This window comes from Octopus bimaculoides, chromosome 5 (genome assembly GCF_046866305.1).
Source record: "Octopus bimaculoides isolate indiv1 chromosome 5, ASM4686630v1, whole genome shotgun sequence".
NCBI classification, from domain to species: Eukaryota; Metazoa; Mollusca; class Cephalopoda; order Octopoda; family Octopodidae; genus Octopus; species Octopus bimaculoides.
Genome location: NC_142932.1, coordinates 48,014,614 through 48,042,084, shown reverse-complemented (window position 1 = coordinate 48,042,084; position 27,471 = coordinate 48,014,614). Strand labels below are relative to the sequence as shown.

Genomic DNA, 27,471 nt, shown 5'->3' with positions numbered 1-27,471 from the left:
CATCTGTTAATTACCGTTATCCGTATTAATTTCCACAGTGACTGGGTAGCTTTTTACCTTCATAGATACACTAACTTCACTCCTACATCTCTCTTGCTCTGTCTTATGTATCTCTGTCTGTCTGTCTGTCTCTCTCTCTCTCTTTCTCTTTCACAGGACAGAGAGGAGGAAAGAGAGAGAGAGAGAAAGAAACTTCGCTACTCGCTATCACATTTCTCTTCACTAATTTTCTCTTTCTTTACCCCGCTACGAACCTATGTAATTACGTCTGCCTGTCTGTCTGTCCCTTTCTTTCTCTCTTTCTCTCTCTCTCTCTTTCTTTCTAGCATTCTTTCTTTCTTTCTTTCTCTCTCTCTCTCTCTCTCTCTCTCTCTCTCACTCATAAGTATATATCTGTCTGTCCTTCCGTCTTCGCAATCAACTTTCTCCCTTTTCTCCCTCTATGAATGTTTTTCTATGTATCACTCTCCGTCTAGCTATCTTTCTTTATATCTATCTGTTTCTCTCATCCCCCTCTCTCTCTCTTTCTCTCTCTCTCTCTCTTTCTCTTATTCACCCCCTTTTTCTCCCTTCCTCGCATTGATAATTTAATTTAACGCTCATACAGTCTACCTCATCCCGGCATTGCTTATACGTTTCTCTCTCTCTCTTTTTCTCTCTTTCTTTCTCTCTCTCTCTCTTTCTCTTTCTCCAACATATCCACACTCACGCTCACATTCGCACACGCGCGCTCGTGCGCACACAGTTTCTCTCTTTTTCTTTTACCTCTATTTCCTCTTTTTGTCTCCAACCATTAACTTTACTCGATCGCTCACTCATCCTTTGCTATTTCTCACAAACTCACTTTCTCCGCCTCCTACCCTCCCCTCTATTTGAAGTAGTTGTGTCTTTGTCTCCCACTCTAAGCACCACTGCACTCGTTCACTCCTCTCTTTCTATTCCTCCTTCCTCGTCCCCTCGCACTCTTTCTCTTTTTCTTTCTCTCTCTCACTCACACTTATTCCTATTCTTACTCTGGATCCCAGTTGGATCTTACTTGTCTTGGCGGCGGCATTTACTGGTAGCTTGGGAAATCCACAGCTACAAGTGGATTGTTTCAATGATATTATAAACGGGACGGAAAGCGATAAAAAAAGATAGGGATAATTCAACAGAATCAAAGAATATTTACGTATATATAAAAATAGATAAAAACATTTATATATAATCATCTTTGAAGTTTGTGAAAATATTAAACTAACTGAGAGTACGTAAACTGTAGTAAGATCGGGTGGCAATCCTAAAACTGCTAACAGCCGTTACGCATTCATACATATCCACTTCGACAGGTACATTGTTCAGGTATATCTATCTATCTATCTATCTATCTATCTATCTATCTATCTATCTATCTATCTATCTATCTATGTAGCTATCTATCTATCTATCTGTGTATATACATATATTAGTGTTGATATATTAATCAATACGTTGAATTATATTATGCTGTATTTTTTTTAAAGGACTAGGGAAGACTTCCAGGGAATTTTTTACATCAGAAAAGCCTATTTCACCAGACTACAGCAGATTAAAGATAACTAATGTTATAATCGAACGAATTCACTATATACATTGAAGTGGGGGCGGATGATAGAAAAATATCAAAAGATTCAACAATAAGCGAAGACATATAAGTATATAAATATATATTTATTTACATACACGCCCTGTATATATATATTATTTAAATATAATTAATCGGGAATATACGGACTTAAACCAGACGTCGTTCCTGAAGTAGTTGGCAGCCGATACATAAAATACACGCTGCATCTATAAATATATAACTCTCTGAACAGGTATATTAATATAGATTTATTTATTGATTGGTTTAACAATATAGGCTGTATTTTATGGTGCTTGGCAGTGAAATTTCGTTTTAATTTTAACCCCAAGTATTTATATTTTGCTATAAATTTTTAATACCAGTGTAGAAAGAAAGCAGTAATGAAATAGATTATATATATGAATTTAAACTGTAAATTTTAATATTTTAATATTCTTTCAGGGTAATTATTTTTTGACAAACAGAAAGGAAATTATTTTGTTGGAAGATATCAGTTATACTGGACAAACAAGATAGATCCAGTGGCACTAGATAAGATATAGTATAAATACTATTTTGCGAGGGAGACATCAAATTGTTGAAAATTTTTCGTCATACCGGGAAGCTTTTCTGTTGTAATTGGAGATAACATTTGTCTGATAGCATCTTTTACAAGGAATTTTGGTGAGTTATTTATCAAATTTTAATTTTTCTTTAAAATCAAAAGAGATAAAAAAAAAACCAGAAACAATCAAGTACAAACTAAAGAAGATATGCCTAGAAATATAATTTGCATATAATATAATAAGCTTTCTTTATTAACTAATCTGTATATTTACTTTTATTTATATTTCCCTCGAAACGGGGAAATACAAATAAAATAAAGTGTTGTAGATATCCCTTTATGGAAGGTATGAACCGTAAAAAGAGCCTTGTTTGTAAATTTAAGAAACTGTTGTGTATGAATGAGAGTATCTTCGATCATCATAACATTTTTTCTTTCCATCTGCATCTGAGTGTTGTGTGTGTGTGTTTGTTTACCTATCTATCTATCTATCTATCTATCTATCTATCTATCTATCTATCTATCTATCTATCTTTCTATCTGTCTGTCTGTCTGTCCGTCTGTCTGCCTGCCTGCCTGTCTGTCTGTATGTCTAGTTAGCTAGCTATCCGTTTGCCTAATATATATATATAGACACATTCATACTTACATAAAAAATACATGTATATATAAGTGTGTGCGTGTGTGTATATGTGTACGTTCATGTGTGTATAAATGCATGTGTGTGTGTGTGTATATTTATATATTCACACATACTCAAACACACATGCTACACAAATACACACACCCTTTCTCTCTCACCCTCTCTCTCTCTCTCTCTCTCTCTCTCTCTCTCTCTCTCTCTCTTTCATATTTCTTTCAATATTGTATGTAAATTGTGACATGTAAAATAAAAAAAATATTGGAACAAATACTTAAAGATAAGTCCGCATAAGTCTGTCCATAAGCATAATTACAAACATACACGTATATGTATATTTGGATGCAAATATGTATACACATATGCATATACAGATATACAGCGCCTATAAAGTGGGGCGTTGAACCTCTTTGAATTTGAGAAGGGCACCTCCACCCTTGGGGCCAGAAAGCAGTGTTGTTCCATCTTGCATTATTTCTCTCGGAAGCACTATGGATTAATATACAAAATATACGCAAACATATATTTGTGAGTGAGCGAGCAAACGTAACGAAACATAAAGAATGCAAACAGACGTCAGCGAATTCATCAGCTGTTTACATTAAATATACACGTTAGATAGCCTATGGTGTCTACTTGTGATTCGCTTATATATTATATGCATTTCATACATGTAACATGCACACATGCACGCCCATACATACACATATGTATATATGCATGCATGTATGTATGTATGAATATAAATATAAACAGCTACACACACACATATATACATGCATGCGCATATGCAAACATTTATACATACATAGACACATGTATAGACACAAACACACATACATGCATACTAATACACATATGCATGTGTATATGCATACAGGCATCACGTATGCATATATGAATATAAATCTAAGTATGTATACACATACGTTTCTACATACATAGGCTCACATAAAGATACACACATGTATACATATAAACACACATACCTACACACGCATATATGCATACATACCTATATACACATGTATGCATGTGTATGTATATTCTATATATATATATATTCATATATATAAGACAAACTAAAGTGCTGTTTTATCTTTTCAATCGTTTATTTTAAATTTGGTATATAACTTTCGATGTATACATGTATGTGTATGTATATACACAGAATCATATATATACGCACATGTGTGTGCATGTATGCATACATGTGCGTGTGTGCGTGTCTATACATAAATATATATATGTTACTTTATATGTCTTTGTGTTATGTCTGAAGCGCCATGTGTGTTTGTGTGTTAGTATGTATAGGGTGTTGTATGTGCATTCGTATATAAACTTTTGTACGTGTTTTGTGTGTGTGTGTGTGTGTGTGTGTGTGTGTGTTAGACAACCTAAAAATATAAATAGAACATCGAAACTGTAAAACGAAAGATCCAGAATGCTTGTATTATCGAATGACAAGGGTTGGCGATGCGGAGCAGTATTGTTACCATAGCTACCGGCCGCTTGCCTGCTGTCTGCATCCCGAATAATAATTATGAACTCGTTCTTTTCTCTCTCTATCCCCCTCTCTCTATCCCCCCTCTCTCTTTCTCTCTCTCACCAATTATCTATCAATCTATCCATTTTTCTCTCTCTTTCTCCCTCTCTCTCTCTCTCTCTCTCAAACACACACACACACACACACACACACACACACACGCAGGCACACACAAACATTCTCTTTTTCTCTCTTCTTTCATTCTCTCAAACACACACGGACGTAACGCACATAAACACGGGTACACGCATACAGCCACACGCAGTCCTGTCTGTTTCTCTCTATCGCTTCCTCCATACACAATCATCCCGTCCCTCCTCTTCCTCTCCCTCTCCCTCCTCTCCCTCTCCCTCCTCTCCCTCTCCCTCCTCTCCCTCCTCTCCCTCTCCCTCCTCTCCCTCTCCCTCCTCTCCCTCTCTCATACAAAACTCTTCACATGTTCATAACTTTGTTATGTTCTTATTAACAAAGCAAATCTCATTAGTTGTCGGCCCAACTACCTCTACCTATCTTGTTATTGCTAATATTGATTTCATACATTTGTCTAGGCCCAGGTTGTCCCGACTGATCAAAGGCGTTCGGAACATGACCGAACGCCTTTATATGTGTGTGTATGTATGTGTGTGTGTGTGTGTGCGAACGCATATATATATATTTTAATGCTTGTTTTTATGTCGAATTATATAAAAAGAACAATTTTACATTAAATTGAAGATACTTCTTGTAGAGTACATATTCATATTCGTTGGTACTCCGAGGGTTTCAGTACCGACGAATTTTAATCAAACTATTTTGATCCATACATGTAACTCCCCCAAAATATGTTGAGTGCCCTTCTTTCATTTGTCCACTCACTCGTATATATATATATATATATATATATATATATATATATATATATATATATATTTGAAGGTTTGGAGGTGATGTACAGAAATTATATAGAAAAAAATTAATTAAGGTACTCAGAAACCTGGATGTTTGTACATTTACAGATTTTTATTAATGTCACATATTAAATGAAGCGCTTTTCACCTAGTCGTGTAGGTTTTTCAAATATATATATACGTGTGTGTGTGCATTGGGTTATCCCATAAATAATGCGGTTTTTTTCGATTGCATGGTTTAAAAGTCGGCGAGGGACGGGATAAACTACCTGCATCAACTTGCTATAAAAGCAGGTAGTAATTTTACCTTGTGCTTATTCTTGGTGCAAGTTTTGAAGAGTGCAGTTCGATTTTAACAGTTATTTTTTCAAAGCTATAATGGAAGTGACAAAGGAGCATATTCGGCATATTTTGCTTTATGAGTTTAATAAAGGCAACGACGCAACGGGAAGTGCAAGGAATATTAATGCAGTATATGGGGATCGGACAATAAGCGTAAACCAGTGTCAACGGTGGCTCCAGACATTCCGAGCCGGAAACTACAGCCTAGAAGACGGGCCTCATCCTGGAAGATTTGTAAAGCTCGACGAGGTCGTCCTGCAAAACCTGGTGGAACAAAATCCCATTGTAACTGTTGTGGAACTAGCAGAGAAGCTTGGATTTGTTCATTCAGCTATTCATCAACACCTGTGTTCCCTCGGAAAAGTCAACAAATTATAATCGTGCACAGAGAGCGAATTTGTGCATTTTTTCGCTGTCACGTCCCACGAATGAATCTTTTCTGGACCGAATAGTGACTGATGACGAGAAATGGGTTCTCTATAAAAATGTGAAGTGTCGAAGACAGTGGGTAGGGAAAGGAGAAACACCAGCACCCCAGGCCCCAGCCACCGTATTCGTCGAACATTGCCCAATCTGGTTATAATTTATTCTGCAGTCTTCAAAATCATTTGGATTGGAAAATATGAATTCTGTAGACGAGGTCAGAACAGTAGTGAAGGAGTATTTTTCATCACAGACAAGTGAATTTTGGAAGCGGGGCCTTGCAAGATAGATGGAAGAGTATTGTAGAAAATGAAGGAGAGCATATTTTAGATTAAAAAAGAACTTTGTTTATCTTAATTTTGAAAAATAAAAGTATTAAAAAACCGCATTATTTATGGGATGACTCAATATATGAGAGGTATAGATAATGGTCATTACATACTTTTCTTTATTGCAGTAAAGAAATATATGTGTGTGTGTGTGCATACATATGATTGGATTTGAGGGATATTTGACTGCTATTTCTGGGAGTTTCCCTAGTTACATCGTAAAAATCATTGTTGTTGTTGATGCTGTAAACTTTGTTGTTGATGTTGTAATTATTGTTTATTCATACATCAGTGCCCCACTCCACGTGAGCTTTTACGATCAGACATTCCTATTGAGACAAAGACTGGAAGATATTTATTTAATTTTCGGTGTTGTTGCATTTCTACCGTTCCACAGCCTCGCCATCTGCTATCTAACCTTTTATCTTTTACTTGATCCAGTCATTGAACTGCGCCCATGCTAGAGCACCTCATTATAGTGTTTTAGTCGAACAAATCTACAGTAGTAATTGTGTGTGCGTTTTTAAGACCAGCAGCCATTCTACCGGTCATATTTGACAAACAGCTAAGTTACGAGGATGTAAATAAACCAACACCAGTTGCCAAGCAGTGACGGTAGTAGTGGGTGATAAACACCGACACGTAGGCACACATAGGTAAACATATGCGTGTATGTGCCTGTGTTTGTATGTGTGTGTGTGTGTGTGTGTGTGTGTGTGTGTGTGTGTGTGTGTGTGTGTGTGTGCGTGTGCGCGTGTGTGTATACATATATATATATATATATATATATATATATATATATATATATATATATATATATATATATACCAGATTGGGTACAGTTCTTCGTTGAAAGCAGCGGGTATAGTGTATTGTACGCATGATCTATTAACTCATTAACTCACAGGACTGGAAGGATTCAGTTCCTTCCATGACCATCGCCGGGAATTTTTTACAAATCACATTATCTTTTTTTACTTATAAATAAATATGAGAAATTATCGATCTCGCAATACAGACTAGATACAGTTGACTCTGACGTAGTACTCTACTTTGTAGAGAGATGTAAGTGGAAAGCAAACTGAAACATTCCAATATCGCTGAACATTAAAAGCAAGATGCTACTCATATCAAGAAAATAACATTGCACCAAATCCCCATTTGGTGCAATGTTAAACCCCAACAATCCTTCCAAATGTTGGGCCTCGTTATCAACAATGTTCTCTTCTTTTGAAAGCAAATGTTTAACATAGCTAGGACTGCATCCCAACAACTGGTTCTTCTCTTTAGGGCCAGAAAATACTTCACAGTCCCGATATTTATTGACACTCTTTAACACACAGGTCGGTTCACAATGGAGTATTGCTCTAACATCTGCGACGTTGCTGTAACCTCTGAGCCACAGGTTGTACTGTTTCCTCACTTGATCTTTTCTACCAATAATACTCGTACAATGATTTGTAGTCATCAGAGTTAACCTAGCTCATGTCCCTTCCACTCAAGCATTTTTGTCCCACTTTTCACTCCTCCTTTCATTTCCCTGTTGTATCCATCCCTCTCCCAGAATCCGCAATTATCACTGCACCTAGTCCTTTCTTCCCAAAACGTCAGTCATATAAGACTTACTCCCTGCTCGTGTGTCCCCTTGTAAAGGTTCAAGAGTAACATGAAGGGGAAAGCTTCGAGTATAACCCCTTCCTCTAGACCCAGCAAGAAAGAAGAAATAAGGAGGGCTTGAAATGTGTGACTTAACCCCTCCCCCAAACAAAACTAGTAAGTATACAACTATGAAAATTATGTTTTATTCCATAAATTATTCCTATGACTGATGCATATATAGTACAACAGTTGTAACCTTCAAATCTAGCGATCTTACTGTTACGCAGTCAAGTTTCTCAAGGTTGATTTTAGTTTTTTCATCATTCTAAAAAGAGATTATCAGTGACATGTCAAGGTAGATTTTGTAGCCTGCTCCCTATATCCTTAAAAAAATCTGGCATTGTTCCTAATCAAGAGAAACCTTGTTATCAATTCAGGCGCCGCAGCTCTGTAGCATGTTCTCAGTGAATCGAATCGAGCCTACGACCTAGTTTTCTTTCCCAACTGTAACCGCTTCTTATCTTACATATATCGCTAGAGTAAAAACAACAGAGAGAGAGAGAGAGAGAGAGACAGACAGACAGACAGACAGACAATCGAAGTTAGCATTCCGTCTTTTCATTCTCAAAAAACCTCTGGCTCAGTACCTATAAAACCAAGTATGATATGTTGCCAAGAAAAATTCGAATTCAGACCATTCATGCATGCTTCCTAATTTTTTTTTTCTTGTATTATCAAATGTCTAACTATGTGAACCAGGAAATTTGATTTACATTTCCACTCTTTGAACCCCACGACTAAAATTATATAATGCACTCTAAACAATCCACTTTGAAATAAAAAAGATTTTTAAAAAATGAAGTGAATCAAGCAAAATTACAATATGCGTTATTTCTAATTTGATTATAGCGGACAAGAGAAACATTGTTGATAATTTCTGGTCCATAACTCAACTGAATGCAGAGTTTACATTTTGGCGGAAGTCTAGTAAAGAAGCTGATACTTGTAATCAGTATTATGGTCAGGAAAGTCTAGATCTGCATGGTTCCCCACAAATCTATGCGCAACAACCTCCACCTCAAGCAAATACTTCATAGTGAGAGTGATTAACAAACATGATCTTGGTAGGATACTGACTAGTTTGCATCGATCGAAAGCTTTCAGCACACCAGCGATATTGATCTCGTTTTCAGAGGTTATATCGCTTCAATGTACAGAGATTCCTGCTCAGTGGTCAGTCTAAGTTGCCACCAGCGGAGCCGTTTTATATCCCCTGTTCTACTTGCCAAGGGAGTTTTCTCTTTTATGTATGTTGTGAATCAGAGCTACTACTAAAGAAAGAAGAGTTAGGACACAGAAAAACCGTATTACCATATGCAGACGAAGTCGCTATGATAGTATGGAACACGATAGAAAATGAGCCATCGATACTATTCTAAAGAGCTAAATTAACCCGGACAATTCTGTGGCCTTGCAGCTTGGCACTTGGAGAGGCAAATTCATGCACCCCAACCAGTGTCGTGGGACACTGGACCGAAGAACCAGTTAACTTCTTGAGTCTGGTTCAGTCCAGAACTGCGTATGGTTAGGAACTGAGACGGGCAGAGTGATCAGTCATACTCAGAAATGAGCTGAGATAATCATATCCTTGAAAGGTTAGGCAGAGGTGGAAAACCTGCACATTGTTTCCTTTATATATTGCTGCCTAACGATCGTGCTTTGTCCCAGTTTTCGTCTGACCAGATTCACGTGTCTACACCTTCTTGTGGATGGCACAATAGATAATGCATCTATTGCCAACACCGAGCTTAATAGAACATGATGTTTTTGATGCGTAGGCATGAATTGAGGGTGTGGCCCCCTAGAGATTCCTGGATGCTGGGCAGGTGCGGTCGCTTTTTGTCGGGTACATTTTCCCACGGCTCATCTCATTGATGTAGCTGCAGTCAGGGTCAAATGAAGATCAAGATTGGGAGTCTAGTATCTTACCTGCTACCAGGAACTCTATGCTCTCTACCAGTTTGGAATTGTTGTAGAACTTCCACATTTAGAATTCAACAAAGAAATAGTGATGGAAAAGAACTAAGATTGTTCTAGGTATCGAAGAGAGTCAGCTGTTTAGTCTATTCTGGAACATTTTCGACCAGAAATGTGGATGACTTCTCGAAACTTCTAGCCTAGTAGTATAACCGACAGGCTTACTTTCGAGGTAAACTCTAAAGACACAGAAATGCCATTATCCAGGCTTGTACGAGATGTGTGCAGAACGTCGGGACTGTTCTGCATCCAGTTGATCAGTGTTTGAGCTTTGCTGACATGTTTAATTTTGTCGAACATCTGTTGTCGCATGTAAGTCAGATCCGGTTTAGGGCCGAGTGAATCCTGAATATCACCCCGCTACCTTTCTTTTGCTGAGAAGGGCAGTAGGTCTCCTTTAGCTAGTGGCTATGCTGAAATAGGTTGTGTGAAGGTCGAGACTGGAAGGACCAAAGAGAAACTCTTTTATTTTCCGTCAAGCCCTTAATAATCTCTTCGAGTTTTACTTGGAAAAGGTGAGGGAAGAGAGAAAAGTAAGGGAGGGGCACTAATCCGCAGTAGTCATGGTTATCATGGAGTCGACAAAATAACGTACCAGTCAAGTATTGGGATCGATGTAATCAACTGATCCCTTCCCCTCAAATTTGTTGGCTTTGTGCCTAAGTCAAAAGCCATTAAATGAGGTTAGCTGTCAGATTCGTTGGCACGTTGAACAAAATGCTTAGCGGCATTTTCAATTGAATACGTTCTTTGTTCAAACTTTAGCCTTTTATCTTTTCGGAGCCGATAAAATTAGCACCGGTTGAGCAGTGGGGTCGATGAGATAGACAAGCCATCTCTCCTAGAATTTCAGGCCTTGTGTCTTTAGTTGAAAGGATTATTATCATTATTATTATTATTATTATTATTATCATCATTATTATTATTATTATTATTATTATTATTATTATTAAGGCGGCTAGCTGGCTGGATCGTTAGCACGCCGGGCATAATGCTTAGCGACATTTTATCCGTCTTCACGTTCTGAATTCAAATTCTGCCGAGGTCGTCTTTGCTTTTCATCTTTTTGAGGTCGATAAAATAAGTACCAGTTGAATACTGGAGTCGATGTAATCGATTTACCCTCCCCTTAAACTGCTGGCCTTGTGCCAAAATTTGAATTCGTTATCATTATTGTTGTCTAAGGTGGAAAGGATTATTATTATTGTTGTTGTTGCTATTACTATGAAGGAGGTCAGGTGGCAAAATCGTTAACAGGCCGGACTAAATACTCAGCAGTGTTTCGTCTGTCTTTACGTTCTGAGTTCGAATTCCGCCGAGGTCGATTTTGTCTTTCATCTTTTCGGGGTCGTTAAAATAAGTTCCCAGTTGAACACTGTAATCGACTAGCGCCCCACCACCACCAAATTTTTTGCGCTTAGAGCAGAAAGGCTATTATTATTACTATTATTATTATCATCATCATCATTATTATTATTATTATTATTATTATTATTATTATTATTATTATTATTCCTTTGCTTTCCCTCTTATTTCCCATTTCTCACATTTGATTTGTATTCGCGTTTAATGAAGGAATTTGCATTAGCAACACTCTGGGCGTTCCTTCGTTAGGTGTCGGTTTCCAGCTGAGAAATTCAAGGTTTTGCCTGGGTAACGAGTTGTATCGGTTTACATCACATTTCCATCTCCAAATCTCAAAATCTGTGGACGCCGAACCCTTATTTATCCGCCCTACAGGTAATATTATCTCACATTTATAGTTTTCAAATGCGTCGCCCTTGGGGCAAAGATGTCAAGGCAATTATTGCAGAGGAAAACAAGATCATCATCATCATCATCATCATCATTATCATCATCATCATCATCATTATCGTCGTCATCATCATCATCATCATCATCATCATCATCATCATCATTTTCCTTTCATGTACGTTTTTCCTTGCTTACGTATATGTGGTGTATTTATGTGTGTGTGTATGTCTGTATGTGTGTGTGTGTGTGAGAGAGAGAGAGAGAGAGAGAGAGAGAGAGGAAAAAAGAAAGGAAAGAAAGATGAGGAAGAAAGAAAGATAGAAGAGGAAGAAAGAAAAAAGAAAGAAAATGAAAGAAAAAGGTAAGAGAAAGAGAGAGAGAGAGACAGAGAAAGAAAGAAAGAAAGAAAGAAAGAAAGGAAGAAAGGAAGGAAGGAAGGAAGAAAGAAAGAAAGAAAGAAAGAAAGAAAGAACGAAAGAAAGAGAGAAAGAAAGAAAAAGAAAGAGAAAGAAAGATAGAAAGACAAAGAAAGATAGAAAGAGACAGAAGGATAGAACGAGAAGGAAAGAAAGAAAAATGAATGAATTTGAAAATGCACAGTGTATAAGAAAATTTATTTTTATCAATACTCTTAACTGGTTTCACATTTGTCTGATTTTTCTAAAGATTAAGTTTTGAAGGAAGTGACGCTGCATATGTGTATATCTCTCTCTCTCTCTCTCTATATATATATATATATATATATATATATATATATATATATATATATATATATATATATATATATATATATATATTTGCTCTTCATATTGCATTTAATGTAATGCTCGCATTACTTAAATAAATGGGGGTAGCATGAAACGTGCGTACTGCAATCATCTTTGAAATCCGTGTTGCTTATTTTGAATATATATATATATATATATATAGATAGATAGATATAGATATAGATATAGATATATAATATATATTTATAGAAATGCACACATACACATATACATACATATATATATATATATATATATATATATATATATATATATACATGCATGTATATATACATATACATATGTACATGCATATATATATATAAATATATATATATATATATATATATATATATATATATATATACAAATACTCACACACATATATGTCTAGATGTATGAATGCGTGTGTGTTTGTGTGTGTACGTGTGTGCGCGCGGGCTCGTAAAACAAGATTTTGCCAAAATGACGCACTGGTTGCTAGTGGTGCACCACACCAGCAATCTATGAATGGAGTAGTACTTGTAAGTTCTGAAACTTTCAGTCTGTAGCTGTATAGACATCTGTAGAGCATATATACCTAAAAAGTATATATACCTAAAAATGTGTGTACGTTGACTTAATAATCGCCGAATTTAACTTATCAGCAGAAACGTCATGTTTCTGCAAAACTATATACTATTATTTACCTCTTGCGAATTTCCAGAAAAAAAAGGGTTTGATATGAATAAGAAAGAATGTGAGAAAGGAAACAAAAATGAAAAAAAAAAAAAAAATTCCAAAGAATTCCCTAACTTTCAAAGCGATAATTCAAAGATGATGTTCTTACTTCGGGTATAGAATTTCATTTTAAACATACCCCATACTTTCTTTTTCGTCTGATGATATTGTAGCAAGAATGACAGAGGGGGAAGATTGCCTGTGGTGTACCAGCGAACCTTCGAGAAAGTCGGCAGGAAGCTACCATAGAGATATTGTAAAAGGGTATTTACACACACGCACACACAACACACACATGCACACACACGCACGCTCATACACACACATACGCATATATGAGCAAATAAAAACAATCAGATAAAGCTATCTTCTACAAGAATTTCACCAACATTCTCAAAGAAGATGGAATAATACTTCATTTATGAATGCCATTTCAGATATCAGGGGGACAAAAATAGAACCTTTCACCATTCTTAAATATTTCCATTTAATATCATTGCGTTAGAATATGTTTCCTTGTGTTTGTGACACGTCTTCATCTATCAACCAGGTATAAACTTCTTTGTTTCACAGATCAAGTAACTAATTTAAGGAAAAGTATGATAGCTTTTATATGTATACATGTGTGTTTGTATGTGGGTGCATACTTTATGTGGATGTATTTCTGACTATACACACACACACACACACACACACACAACTCTAACTCTTCGAAACGCTTAGTTTTAGAATGGTGGCAGCTAATGTTCTCTATGTGGCCTGTGTGTTTTCTGTACTCTGTTTATGTTCTGTGTTTTCATTTTGTCCACGTTTTTTTTGTGACGTCCTATACCCAGATATGCATCTGTATATACATGCAGATGTAGGTATGTACATACATGTACGTATATATGCATATACTCACATATTATTTGTATTATATATATACATACATATATATATATAGCCGCCATGATTGACCGCTAGCTCCAAAAGTTTTTTTTTTATCCTCTCTATTTCCTTGTGTTCCTTTCTGTTGAAGAGCGTAGGCTCGAAACGTAAAAGATTTTCTCACCTTCCCGAGTGTTAAACTAATACACCTGTTTGTTGTTTATACACTGGTTTTCGTCTTTTGTTTTTCTGCAAATTTCAACAACCCCGGCGGCTTTTGAACTCAGAACGTAAAGTCGGAATAAATGCCGTTAGACATTTTGTTCGGCGCGTTAACGATTCTGCCAGCTCGCTGTCAATGACTCTGAAATATTGCCAAATGACAAAGTGGTAGTTAGGATATTTAAATGTGCTGGACATCTTTGATTCAAGTTTCATGTGGTCAGTGATGCCGAGCCATTTTGCTCGTTCATATGTATCGAACAGCTATAGATATCCCAAGATTTTATTAAAAAAATATTTTCATTAGTGTACTTTTGGTGTTGTTAATGATGTGAAATATGTTTACCATAATCATATGAATTGAAAATGATGGTAAAATGAATTTGAAAAATATATATTTGTTAATGATGATTACAAATGTCGGAATAACAGGAAATTGGGGTAATTTTAAAGATTCGCATTACTGGAATGAATATTTCGTCTCGTTTTTTAATACCAGTCAATATTCTTTATTTCGTGTATATTCAAGATTAGCCACTACACACACACACACACACACACACACAAAACATTCATACCCATACAAATATCTATAACTCAATGACGAGCCATCTACGTATTAATATGTAAATTAAGCTATACACTACGGTAATAGCTTCATTGCTTTCTGCCAATGATCGGGTTCGCTTTGCTGGTGGTCCAAATTAGATATGCAATCTATGTGGGCTTTTTTTTTTTTTTGAGAACATTGTCTGGTTTAAAAAGCCACATCAAATGCCATGATGGTTCTAAGGTGTAGATACAGGAGGTGGTTAACCACCATATATACACCATAAGGAGTAGACAACCACCATATATGATATACACGATTGTTACAAATTTTTAGTAAACGACCAGAAATTTAGGGGTAGTCGATTACATCGACTCAGAACACGACTGATATTTATTTTAGCGACCACGATAGGGACCAAAGACAAAGTCGACTTTGGCCGCCATTTGAACTCAGAATGGTAAAGATCCGGAAAAAAGCCACTATGCATTTTGACCGGCAATATATATACATACTTACATACATATATATATCGTGGTCGATAAAATAATATATATTCATGTATATATAAATATACATATAAATATATATATATATATATGTGTATATATATATATATATGTGTGTGTGTGTGTGTGTGTGTGTGTGTGTGTGTGTGTGTGTGTGTATATATATATATAATTGTGTTTTTGTACGTGTACATGTATGCTAAGTGTACACATACACACACACACAACACGAAAGTAAGTATGTGTATATGCCCACTTGCGCATGCTTACAAGTTAGTTAATAAAGGCTAGCATTTATCTGTAATTTTGATGCGTCAGGAGTGAACGCGATTACGTGTTGGAGAGGAAAGTGGGACAATTCCTTAAAATAACAGGTGGCCGTACTCTCTTACAGTTGTCATTAGATCTGACTTTCTGTTATTAGGAAGAAATAGTCAGTCTTCAAAAACTTGATACGACTGTCTTGGGTATGAGCGCATGATACGAGTTCTGAAGTGTAGCTTAGTTCGTTTACATGGAACCAAAATTTTTACGAAGACCCAGAAAACATTTAATGTGTGTGCATTTTCTTCTGTAAGATTTAGTGTAAATCACCGTTTTGAAATTGAGATGTGAATGTGTTGCTGTCTTTGAGTAAGTGAGGGAAGGAAGGAAGGATAGATAGATAGATAGATAGATAGATAGATAGATAGATAGATAGATAGATAGATAGATAGATAGATATGTATGTATAAATGTATGTGTGAGTGCACGTGCATGTATGTATGAATGTTCGTACGTATGTATGTATGTACGTGTGTATGTATGCATGAATGTATGTGTGCGTGCATGTATGTATGCATGTATGTACGTGTGTGCCTGTATGTATACATGTATGTATGTATGTATGTATGTATGTATGTCATTATTCAGTTTATTTCAAGATTTCTTGCCAATAGAGAAAGAACCGGTTTCTAACCTACATCCAAGTCTCCTTCATTGGAATTTCAACATCAACAATAGGGAATTTTTGTATGTATGTATGTATGTATGTATGTATGTATGTATGTATGTATGTGCAGATTTGTATGTTTTATGTATGTATTCTCATGCATATAGTTGCATATATAGACATGCTCATATATATTTAAATGATAAACTTCTGGAAAGTTTTACAGATTTTTACAGTTCCAATGATGGATTGAATGTGTAGTCTTCGAATTAGCTTTCTCCTTTCTGGTTTTGAGAAGCCAAATTTCTCAAGATTGGTATTTAGGCTGTGTGTTACATATCCCAGGGCCCCAATAATTACAGGTATAAATCTGAATTGTAATCTGGATAGTTCAGCATAGGTGTTCTCTTTTTCACTGATCTGTATGTATGTATGTGTATATGTAAGTATGTATGTATAATGTAATGTACGTATGTATGTATGTATGTATGTATGTATGTATGTATGTATGTATGTGTGTGTTTGTAATGTATGTATGTGTATATGTATGTATGTATGTATATATGTATGTATATGTGTGTGTTTGCAATGTATGTATGTGTATATGTATGTATGTATGTATGTATGTATGTATGTATGTATGTATGTATGTGTGTAATGTATGTATGTGTATCTGTATGTATTTATGTATCTGAATGACACTAGAATTTATTTATAGCGTTCCTATGAAGAAGGAAGTTAAAGCAGATACAAAGTCGCCTGTAGACCATTGTAAAATGTTGGTTGGTTCTAGAAATTGTTCATGCACCCGGACATCTGTAAATGCGTCTGCACACAGACACACAGATCCAAGCACAAACACGTGCACACACACACACACTCACACACACACACACACACACACACACACACACACACACACACACACTTGCATATATAATTACGGATCTGGATAGCATAACATTTTTGAAGTTGGAATGCTGTTCCAAAGAAATTTCTAAACATTTGTGAATTTGGGTTTGAAGAAGAAAATAACTAATATATTATTATATGTATCGTGTTAGTTAACCTGAATTTCTTTTTGCGGCTTTTAGGAGTGGTAGTGGTGGAGCGACTATACAAATAACATTGCTCTGAAACTACCTACTACTTACTCATCTGGTTGGCTAAGTCGTCTCTAGTTCTTAGAGAAGATTCTGGAAACACTATCTTACCTAATGTAGCATTCGTGAAATGTTTATCATATATTTCTTGGCAGTAAGCTATAGAGAAGCAAGCTTACATCACCCTGCCCCTAACCATTGAATGTTGGTTTTCAGGTATGTTCGCTACTTCTTTATCTTAATCCGTTCTCGTTTATGCACTATTCTCGTATATTCTTCTTCGGCGATAACCAAACCTTGAATATATTTATATATACAACACTAGAATGTATGAACTACTGGAATTTACCACGTTGCCTTATTAGCATGGAAGCCCAGTTTTGAAAGAAACTTTAATTCGCTAATTTAAATTCTTCTGGTGTCTGTTACGAATTTTAACATTTTGTTATTGATTCTTTGATTTTATATGAATTTTTTAAATAGAAATTTAATTTTGTTTTGTATCCTAATTCGTAAATATTTATATATGGATGAAATTATTATTCTAAGTGATAGCATGCTTTACGACAGAAATATCAGCTGTGATGTTAAAATATAGTTGTAAATCGAATCAAACATTACTGATGGTAACAAAATTTTGTGTCATTTATTAATCTGTTCAGTTTGGTATTATATAAATTTTACAAATGTATGGTAGTGTCATTGGGCGGGGGGGGGGGGGGAGAAAAGAGATAATCGTATATCTGGATAGGGTATCAGCTTTTCACATATAACTTTTTCACAGGTTCCGGAGTAAAGCGTGTTTAGTCATTTATCCGAACCGGACACACACCAAAGATGCCAAGTGCAGATTTGAACTCACATGATCTGGTAGTGCAAAACTATATCCACTCGTCGTCCATTTATCTATGATGAGTTCTAGTTTAGATCAAACAGGTATCAATTCTATCTCTCGCCTTTCAGTGTCGATATAATAAGTACCAATAACTTTCTAGAGCCATAGATCAACTTTGTGCTAATATATTAAACTGAACATTAATATCAGAAATGTTTTCTCTGCTGTAGTTGAAGAAGTAGTGGAGGTGTCTATATTTTTCTTAGACTCTTCAAATTTCAAACATTAGGATTAGTTTAGCAGCGAGATATTAACAGGATTAAATTTCACTTTTTAAATCCATATAAGTTTGTTTTGTAATAACACACTTAAGAAGGAAAACAGCAGTTTGTTTAGTTCTCACGTTTTACTGTCAACTTTTGTTGTTGACGTTTCAGCTTTGGCAACAATATCTGCCATTGAAGTATTTTCTAAATTCAGTTACCTTTGCTCTTTTTAAACCACAGTGACCCCTTTCACGATTTGGCATTTTATAAACGCTCCCTCCTCACGATTTAAAAAAAAAGGGTAAACATTGCCCCCAAAACACACACATTTGCCCATACACACAGTCCTACTTACACACCAAGACACACATACAAATACAAAATACACACACACACGCCCACAGACAAACATACACGTCCTTACATAAATTCATACAAAGAGACACGTACACACATACCATACATACATACATACATACATACATACATACCATATATACATACACATACATATATATTCGAATCAAACAAAAGCAAATTTCGTGCTGTAAATATATTACCCTATCTACCATATTCTTCCGTTTAGGTATTTGCATGAACTTGTGTCCCCTGTATTAAATTTTGATGCAAATTTCCAAAAAAGTCAAGGATTTATTAACGAAATTATATTGGATCTTAGCGCATCATTAATCATGTTTTCTACTCACCGGTAACACATTGTCTTACTCGTATTTAAATGCCGTGAAATATTTTTTTTTTAAGGATATGTATCAAATATTTGCTTTCGCAGAAATATCATGAAGTCTCTAAACACACAGTACTTCTGCCTCCTAAAAATGTTCCACCCTTTTGTAAGTTTGTAAAATCCTTCAAGAGGATGCCATCGCTCAGGTTATAAACCCCAGGTGTAACTGAATCAGTTGGAGTATGCACCTGAAGAATCCATGTTACAAAACGATTGGTCAGTTTTATAGACTAATTAACCACTTATGTATTGATAGTCCCAGGTCATAAGTTTATTGGTTTCATTAATATGCATACGTGTGGCTGTTGTTTAGCTTTAAAACACAAGACTATCTCCAGGTAAAGTGATATCGCAATCCAGTTTCAATTCCCACTTGTACCTGATTTATTTCACTTACCCCAAAACATACACATTCCCACATACACACCGTCCTACCTACACACCGCGCGCGCGCGCACATACATACATACATACATACATACACACACACACATGTATATATATATATATATATATATATATATATATATATATATATATATATATATATATCAAAGACATGAACCACGCAACTTCCTATTTCTTTTCCTCTTAGTGTATAAGTTATCTGTGCCGTGTAAGAAATTATAATACTCATGTGTACAATTATATTAGGTATTTAGTAATCCTAGTTGTTGGTAGAATAGGGATCATTTATTTCCAAAAAGAAAGATGAAGAAAATAATATGATTAAGTTAGGAAGTAGCAAACTGAAATTCCCTATGCTTTGCATACATTCTACGTCGGCATTCCTGCTTTAAGATTCCCTTCAGAGTGAAAAAAAATATGCATATTCCATTCAAATAAAGAATTGCTATCTTGATGTGTATTACATTCGGATAACAGATCAATATTTAAAATCGTTTTACTAATCTTAAAATCTAAGTATGTAACTTACTTCCCGACCTCATGATTCCAGGTTTAGTTTCACTGCGTAGTACCTTGTGGGCAGGTGTCTTCTAGGCGATGAAAGCCTTGTGAGTGGATTTGGTAGACGAAAACTGAAAGAAGCCAGTCATATGTGTGTGTGTGTGTGTGTGTGTGTTTCTGTCCGTGTGCCCCCCCCCCCCCAACACCACTTGACAACTTGAGCCAGTGTGTTTACGTCCCTGTAAATTAGCGGTTCGGCCAAGAGACCGATAGAATAAGTGCTAGGCTTAAAAAATGTTCTGGAATCGATCTGTTCGACTAAAGCCCTTCAAGGCGGTGCCCCAGCATGGTTGCAGTCAAAATGACTGAAACAAGTAAAATGTAAAAAGATAAAAGATATGTCGATGATTTTTTTTTATATATTGTCTGAACGTAGTTTTATTTTCGTTTATATTTGAAGGACTCGTACAGTAATTTTATTTTTTATTTTTGACTTTGACATGAAATGTTAAAACTAAAATATGTAGTATATTCAATGTACACTCACGGTGAAAGAATATATAATGCGTATAGGGCGGGAAATGTATGTATAAAATGATGATATCTTGATTAAGACTCTAGAATATATGAACTAATGGAAGTAACTCAACATGTTGGCAATTAGGAACGGGCTTGCTTAGTGTGTTTAAGAAAATTTTCATCAGATGATTTGCATTCTTCTGACGTCAGTTATAAATTTTTACATTCCTAATTAATTCTTTGATCTTACATGGACTTATAGAATTTCACTATCATTTAATATCTTTCTCAGTTATTAATAGATGAAATTATTCTTGTTCGTGTTAACTACGTTTGGCAACAGACGATAATGACAGTTGAAAATCGAATCAGGAATTGCTGAAAACGACAAAAAGTCGAGCCATTCATCTGTTACGTTAAATCACGTAACATAATTTTCATAAGAACTTTTATGTGTACTTTTTCTAAATTTTATTAAGAGGAGTTTATGTAATTTTAGTCAATATCAGTAACGCCAAGCTAAATATATTATAGAATCTTGCTCTGGGGTGACTGTGTGGTAAGTAGCTTGCTTACCAACCACATGGTTCCGGGTTCAGTCCCACTGTGGTGGCACCTTGGGCAAGTATCTTCTACTACAACCTCGGACCAACCAAAGCCTTGTGAGTGGATTTGGTAGACGGAAACTGAAAGAAGCCCGTCGTATATATGTGTATATATATATATATATATGTATATATATATATATATATATATATATATATATATATATATATATATATATATATATATATATATATATATATATATATATGTTTGTGTGTCTGTGTTTGTCCCCCCAACATCGCTTGACAACCGATGCTGGTGTGTTTACGTCCCCGTAACTTCGCGTTTCGGTAAAAAGAGACCGATAGAATAAGTACTAGGCTTACAAAGAATAAGTCCTGGGGTCGATTTTCTCGACTAAAGGCGGTGCTCCAGCATGGCCGCAGTCAAATGACTGAAACAAGTAAAAGAGTAAAAGAGAGAGTGCTTGTAAAAAAAGTTATCCTACCTTGACAATCAGAATCCATTGACCAGTGCTAAAACTTCATTGGTTGAGAGTCAAATGTCAAACCATTGCAAACTATTTTGCTAGAAATGTTGATATTGTTCGAGGAGTAAATTAGCTTATTTAGAGACATGTTGTAAATTTGAACTAATAGAGTGTGATCTTGTTGCACAAAACTATATTGTATCATCCAGTTCAACTCCACCATCTTTTTAAGGCCTTAGTATAAGTTTCGCTGCAGTCAATTTTATTACAATTCCGGATGGATTAAACAAATACAAATAATGTCTTGTAATCAATACTATGGCTTATATACTTCTATCAACAAAAATAGAAAAAATATCAAAACTTTTGGTCGAACGTATATGAATTTTTGTGGATCCGTGAGTCAATCGCACACTTAAAAAAGGAAAACAGTTGACTTATTTTCAGGTCACACAGTAAACATCTGATCGTTAAGTCGCTGAGAGAACCATTTGGTGGTCACTCGACTTGCAAGAAACAGTTGCGAAAATCTTTCTCAAATAATTCCCTATCATTTTTAAAAAATGGAAGTACATATTGGACAACGATATACAATCTAAAAAGCAAAATACTGGAATGTCATGCTTTTAATCATAGATCCGTTTGTTCAAAGTTGACCAGAGTATAAACAGCATTTACGCTGACTATTTTAGCTTTGGTTATAGCCAATTATTGTCTTTAGCTATTTTCTAATTGATCCAGTTGTGCTATTTGGTATAACACTCCATGACATAAGCACTTGATCAGTTGATCAAGACGAATTACTCCCTTAATGTTTTGACAGTCTGAGATCATTAGTTAATTAATATTGATTAATATTCAAAAGAATGACTAATGTTTCGCACTGAAGAGCAAAGATTAACTCCAGGTAAATTCGGTTCACAACCCACTTTCAATTCCCAGTCTTTCTACTTCATTCCACCCACATCGCTAATGCTTTTGCCAAAGTAATGAACCTTACAACTTACCATTTTTCCCCCTCTCCCTACAGTGTTTGAGCCTATTAAAAAATAACACTCAAATAGATGACTATATTAGGAATCATATTTACCCAAGAATCGTTAAATAAAGATCAAGAAACGTGATGTGATTAACACAGAAACTAATGAGCTGAGATTGTTTATGCTATTGATTTCTGTGTTTGCGTTTCTTCCTTAAAATTCTCTTTCGTAAAGTAATATATGTATTCAATTTAAACAATCGATTCTCTTATAGAAGTGTTTCGTTCAGATAAAGCATGGAGACAAATTCATTTCAAGAAAACATTTTAGTAACCTTATAATGTATGCGTGAAGGTGCATGGACTAGTGGTTAAGGTGTTGCACTCACAATCACAAGAACGTGGTATCGATTCCCAAACTGGCGGTGTGTTGCGTTCTTGAGAAAAAACACTTCGTTTCATTTTGCACCAGTCCACTCAGCTGTAAATGGGTAACCCAACGACAGACTGGTCTTCCTTTCAGCTTGCCTAGCCGGTGTGTGTGTGTGGGGGGGCATTCGAGTGATACAACAATACGAGGAAGTGCATTGTGACAAGCGGTGTATAACAACATCCGATAGTCTAGTCGATACAGTGGTAGTCTGTGCACGAACCTTTTCTTTTCATATTTTACTCAGTGAATTTATAGATGAAATCATTGTTGATAGTGTCACCGTATTTGAGGTTACATGATAATGACAGTGAGTCAGAAATTGCTGGGGACATACAAAAATTTGAGCCACTCAATTTATTACATTCAGTTATAATATATTAGGATGTTAATTGAACCCAGCATGGTCGTAATTCAACGAAGGAAACAAATAAAAAGATTAAAGATTAAAAAATGACAACACCTTGTTTTAATTTTTGCTTATTTCTTTCTATCACAATCCTTTTATTTTGTATAATTCATTCATATTGTTAGCATTAAAGTTACTTCAGTTAATGTAGTAATTTCAATCATAATCGACAATCAGCTTAATTAAATCTGATTTTAATGTATAAAAGTAACTGTACGTACATACGGCATATGTATGTATGTATGCATGTATGTATGTATGAATGTATGTATGTATGTATGTATGTTCCAATTTGTAAGCTATAGTTTTACGACAAGGTAGCCGAAATATAGCAGAAGGGTATGTTTTTAGAAAGGGAGTTATAGGGTTGCGAGATTTAGGTTCTATTCGTTTAATATTTTTGTGCACTTTATAGACATTCAGAAACCTTATTCCAAGTATTTCAAAACCAATGTAAAATGTCGTCAAATATCTTTCATAAATATTTCAGAAGAACAAATCGCACCGTGATCAACTTTGCATTTTAGTCATGTCCATAAAACATGTATAAGTCATGTCTTTATCTCCCACCAAATTTTTAATCTTCTGCCAATATTAGAAATCGTCATAAATATTACGGTTCTACAATATGAACTACATTGCTAGCATGCTTAACGATATATAAAGCAGTGAGCTGGCAGAATCGTTAGCACGTCGGGCAAAATGCTTAGCAACATTTCCCATCATTATGTTCCGAATTCAAATACCATCGGGATCGGCTTTGCCTTTCATCCTTTCGGGGTCGATTGAACACTGGAGGTCGATGTAATCGACTTACCCCCTCCCCCAAAATTGCCGACCTTGTACCAAAATTTGAAACCGATATGCTTAATGATATATCAACGAAAGATTAGTTAGGCTTGTAAAAATTCATAAGTGACGTCAGAACTTTTACTTATGACAGTTTTTAAATGATAAAATATTTATGATAACAGATGTTCGACTGTAAATTACATCTTGCTTCTTAATTCTTTTAAAATAAGGTTTCGAATTCTACCTTGAAAATTTAACCCTGCTGACCGCCACTCGTAATCAATATCCAAGTATTGATTTCTTCTCTTCTGATACGAGGTCATAAATATGGACTCAAGTATATGATTGGTGCTTATTATATAGATCCCAAAGGGGTGAAAAAAAAAGTTTATTTTGTTTTGTATTATTCCTCTGAGATCGATAAAATAATTATCGGAAAAGTATAGACGTTGATTCAATTGATTGTGCTCTTTTCCTACAAATTTTGTGACCTACTTAGAAATATATACATAATATACATCTAAATAATATTCTAAAACTAGTCTTAGCATGTTTTAATATTTAATTAAAACATGCTGGATAACTGTATACATGAAACTTAATTAAGTTGATTTCCAACGCATTTCTATTCAATACTATTCATGTGTTTTAAACGACTTAATCAACATAGGAAACACTGCATCTCAAAGGCTGAATTTTATCTTCAGGGCCTGAAAATATTTTAACCCCAACATCTACTTACCCGCAATGAAACTCAGGTGAGACCTATAATGTTTCTACATCTGGGACAATGGTACAGATACACACAAAGACCTGATAGGCCACATCCAAACAAAATTCACTAAAACGATTTCATGAAGCTGCTCACAAACTTAGTCTAACTTCTGTCCTAGAAACATACCGTCTCCTCTCTTAGTCTTTTCTATCACTCCAATAGTGGTCTCTCTTTCTTGGAGCTGACTGGTCGCATGCCACCAGACATTCCTATCTCACTACCCTTTCCTTCTCTTGATACCCACATTGTGTCCAACTCTCCTTGGTCCTGCTCTAATTACGACGCCCCATCCTTCCAAGAACAAAAAAAAAAAAAACGCCAGCCCTCCGGAATCCTCTGCCTGAAAATGCTTTTCCTACAAATATCCTCATGCAACAGTTTAAACGGAACGTTAGAAGTATCAGTTCCATCGGTCTTGGCAGATCTGCAAACTTCATAAACGCCACCACTCTGCTTCCAACCCAAGCTGAGAGAAAAACGAGTTTTAAATTTTGGCCAGCAATTTTAGGAGAGGGCCTGAGTGGATTATTATACCAACCCCAGAGCTCCCGAAAGAAAAAAAAATACATGGGAGAGATGAAAACAAAGTCAACTTCAGCAGTATTTGAACTCAGATCGTAAATCCAGAAGTAATACCGCGAAGCATTTTGGAGCGGTGTGTTAACGATTCTGCCAGCTGGAAGCTTTGAGCTGCTGGTGAAATAATAACAATGATAATCCTTTCAAAATATTGTTATGAAATGCTGTATGAGCATAAATATCCATTTTTATTAAGGGATTTTACTTAAAATTTCGGAATAACTTTCAAGAGCTACGTGCTATGCTATTCTTTATTCTTTTCTTTTATTCTTTTACTTGTTTCAGTCATTTGGCTGCGGCTATGCTGGAGCACCGTCTTTAGTCGAACAAATCGACCCCAGGACTTATTCGTTGTAAGCCTAGTACTTATTCTATCGGTCTCTTTTGCCGAACTGCTAAGTTACAGGGACGTAAACACACCAACATCGGTTGTCAAGTGATAGTGGAGTGGACAAACACAAACACACACACATACATTAAAAAAAAACAGTAAGAAAAGAACGAAACTATTTTATTCTTTTTTTTTTTTTACTGCTTCTCTTAATATAACCTATAGCATGCACCTCTTGAAACTTATTCCGAAACAAGTAAAGATGTTTATATCTAGAAACTTAATCTGCAATTTTTAATTCACAACTATTCATCTTAATTTAAATGAAGCTCCTCACTCCATCAACGTCTATAGAAATTATGTGTGGCTACGAGACGATAGATACAAACGAAAGGCATCCTTAAGGAAAGCACATTATTACATGTGTTATACCCATTTGAAATTATTTATCACTTATTTTTTTTCCTGTACACGATTACATGGAAATATACTTTCGCCTACTGAAGCAACAAAAGCTATTAACTCACCCACAACATATCTGTTTTACTTTGTCGTGTGTCTTAAACGTAATTGAATTTTTGCTACCCTTACCCCCGTATTTGACAGAGACGTGAATCTTAATGTAGTCAACCTATTCAATCATGAGTCACATCATATTTGATTACAATGATGTTGTTAAATTATTATCTATGCATCAGTGCATCATTCACTTCCATTGCCATTTCACAAACTTTTTTCTATTTCTCTCTCCTTCCCCTCTTTCTCTACGACCCAACATTCTCTTTGGTTTCGTGTTTCTTTTTTAATTTTTTTCTTTCACAAAACATTTTTTTTCATTTGTAAATAATTTTCTCCTCTCACATTTGTTTGAAGACTTGGTTTTATTTTTGCAAAATATAACAAATTATTGATTTTTCAATTTTGAAGTTAATTTCAGCTTTCTCGGTGATTATTAGATTTACTGGTAAACCAAAAACGATAGTTTAGTTTATGACTATGCGTTCATTGCCAAACATTTCCCAATTTTTTTAACATCACTCTAGAAATTCCTTTGTGTTGCATGTAATAATTTTTGTTGAATATCATCATTGCTAAATGCTTCTATAAATGTTGGTATTTCGTATAAAATGTTCAAGCTAATATAGGAATTTAAAAAAATGATTTTATCTTTAAGATCTCCCATTAGTAAATAGTCAACCGTGTACAAATGCTACACTTTTTACCATTGCTATTTTATCGTCAGCTATGTTCGATAATTCTGCTTTTCATATCTGTGGCGTATGTTATTGTACTTCATTTAACTGTGTCATACGCCTCAAGGACTCTCTTTTATCACAGGTGGAAATAGGATTACTATTAAGATGGTCAACCAACTGCAAATGAAGTAAGCTATTTAATCAACAATACAAGGGTACTAATTTAGAATATTATTCGACCGTCTTTCACAATATCCATACCTTTCTTTAGTTTTGAATTGCTTACTCGT

The 27,471-nt window shown here is 35.3% G+C and overlaps 2 protein-coding genes across 10 annotated transcripts in view; one reads left to right on the top strand and one right to left on the bottom strand.

Annotated features, from left to right (window-relative positions):
* LOC106876553 (major egg antigen) overlaps nucleotides 1–27,471 on the top strand; it is a 223,475-nt gene that overhangs the window by 36,866 nt on the left and 159,138 nt on the right. Inside the window, exons 1-2 of one of the 9 annotated variants that reach the window (XM_014925149.3) lie at nucleotides 42–1,341; nucleotides 2,048–2,269. The gene's annotated coding sequence lies outside the window, so the exon portion shown is untranslated. Of the gene's footprint in view, nucleotides 1–41; nucleotides 1,342–1,502; nucleotides 1,839–2,047; nucleotides 2,270–17,395; nucleotides 17,597–27,471 lie in introns of those variants that run through there. The other 8 variants (XR_016241882.1, XM_052967815.2, XM_089352203.1 and 5 more) reach the window with 8 other exon arrangements.
* Nucleotides 1–27,471, bottom strand: part of LOC106876533 (uncharacterized) — a 151,811-nt gene that overhangs the window by 110,967 nt on the left and 13,373 nt on the right. The window lies entirely within an intron of this gene.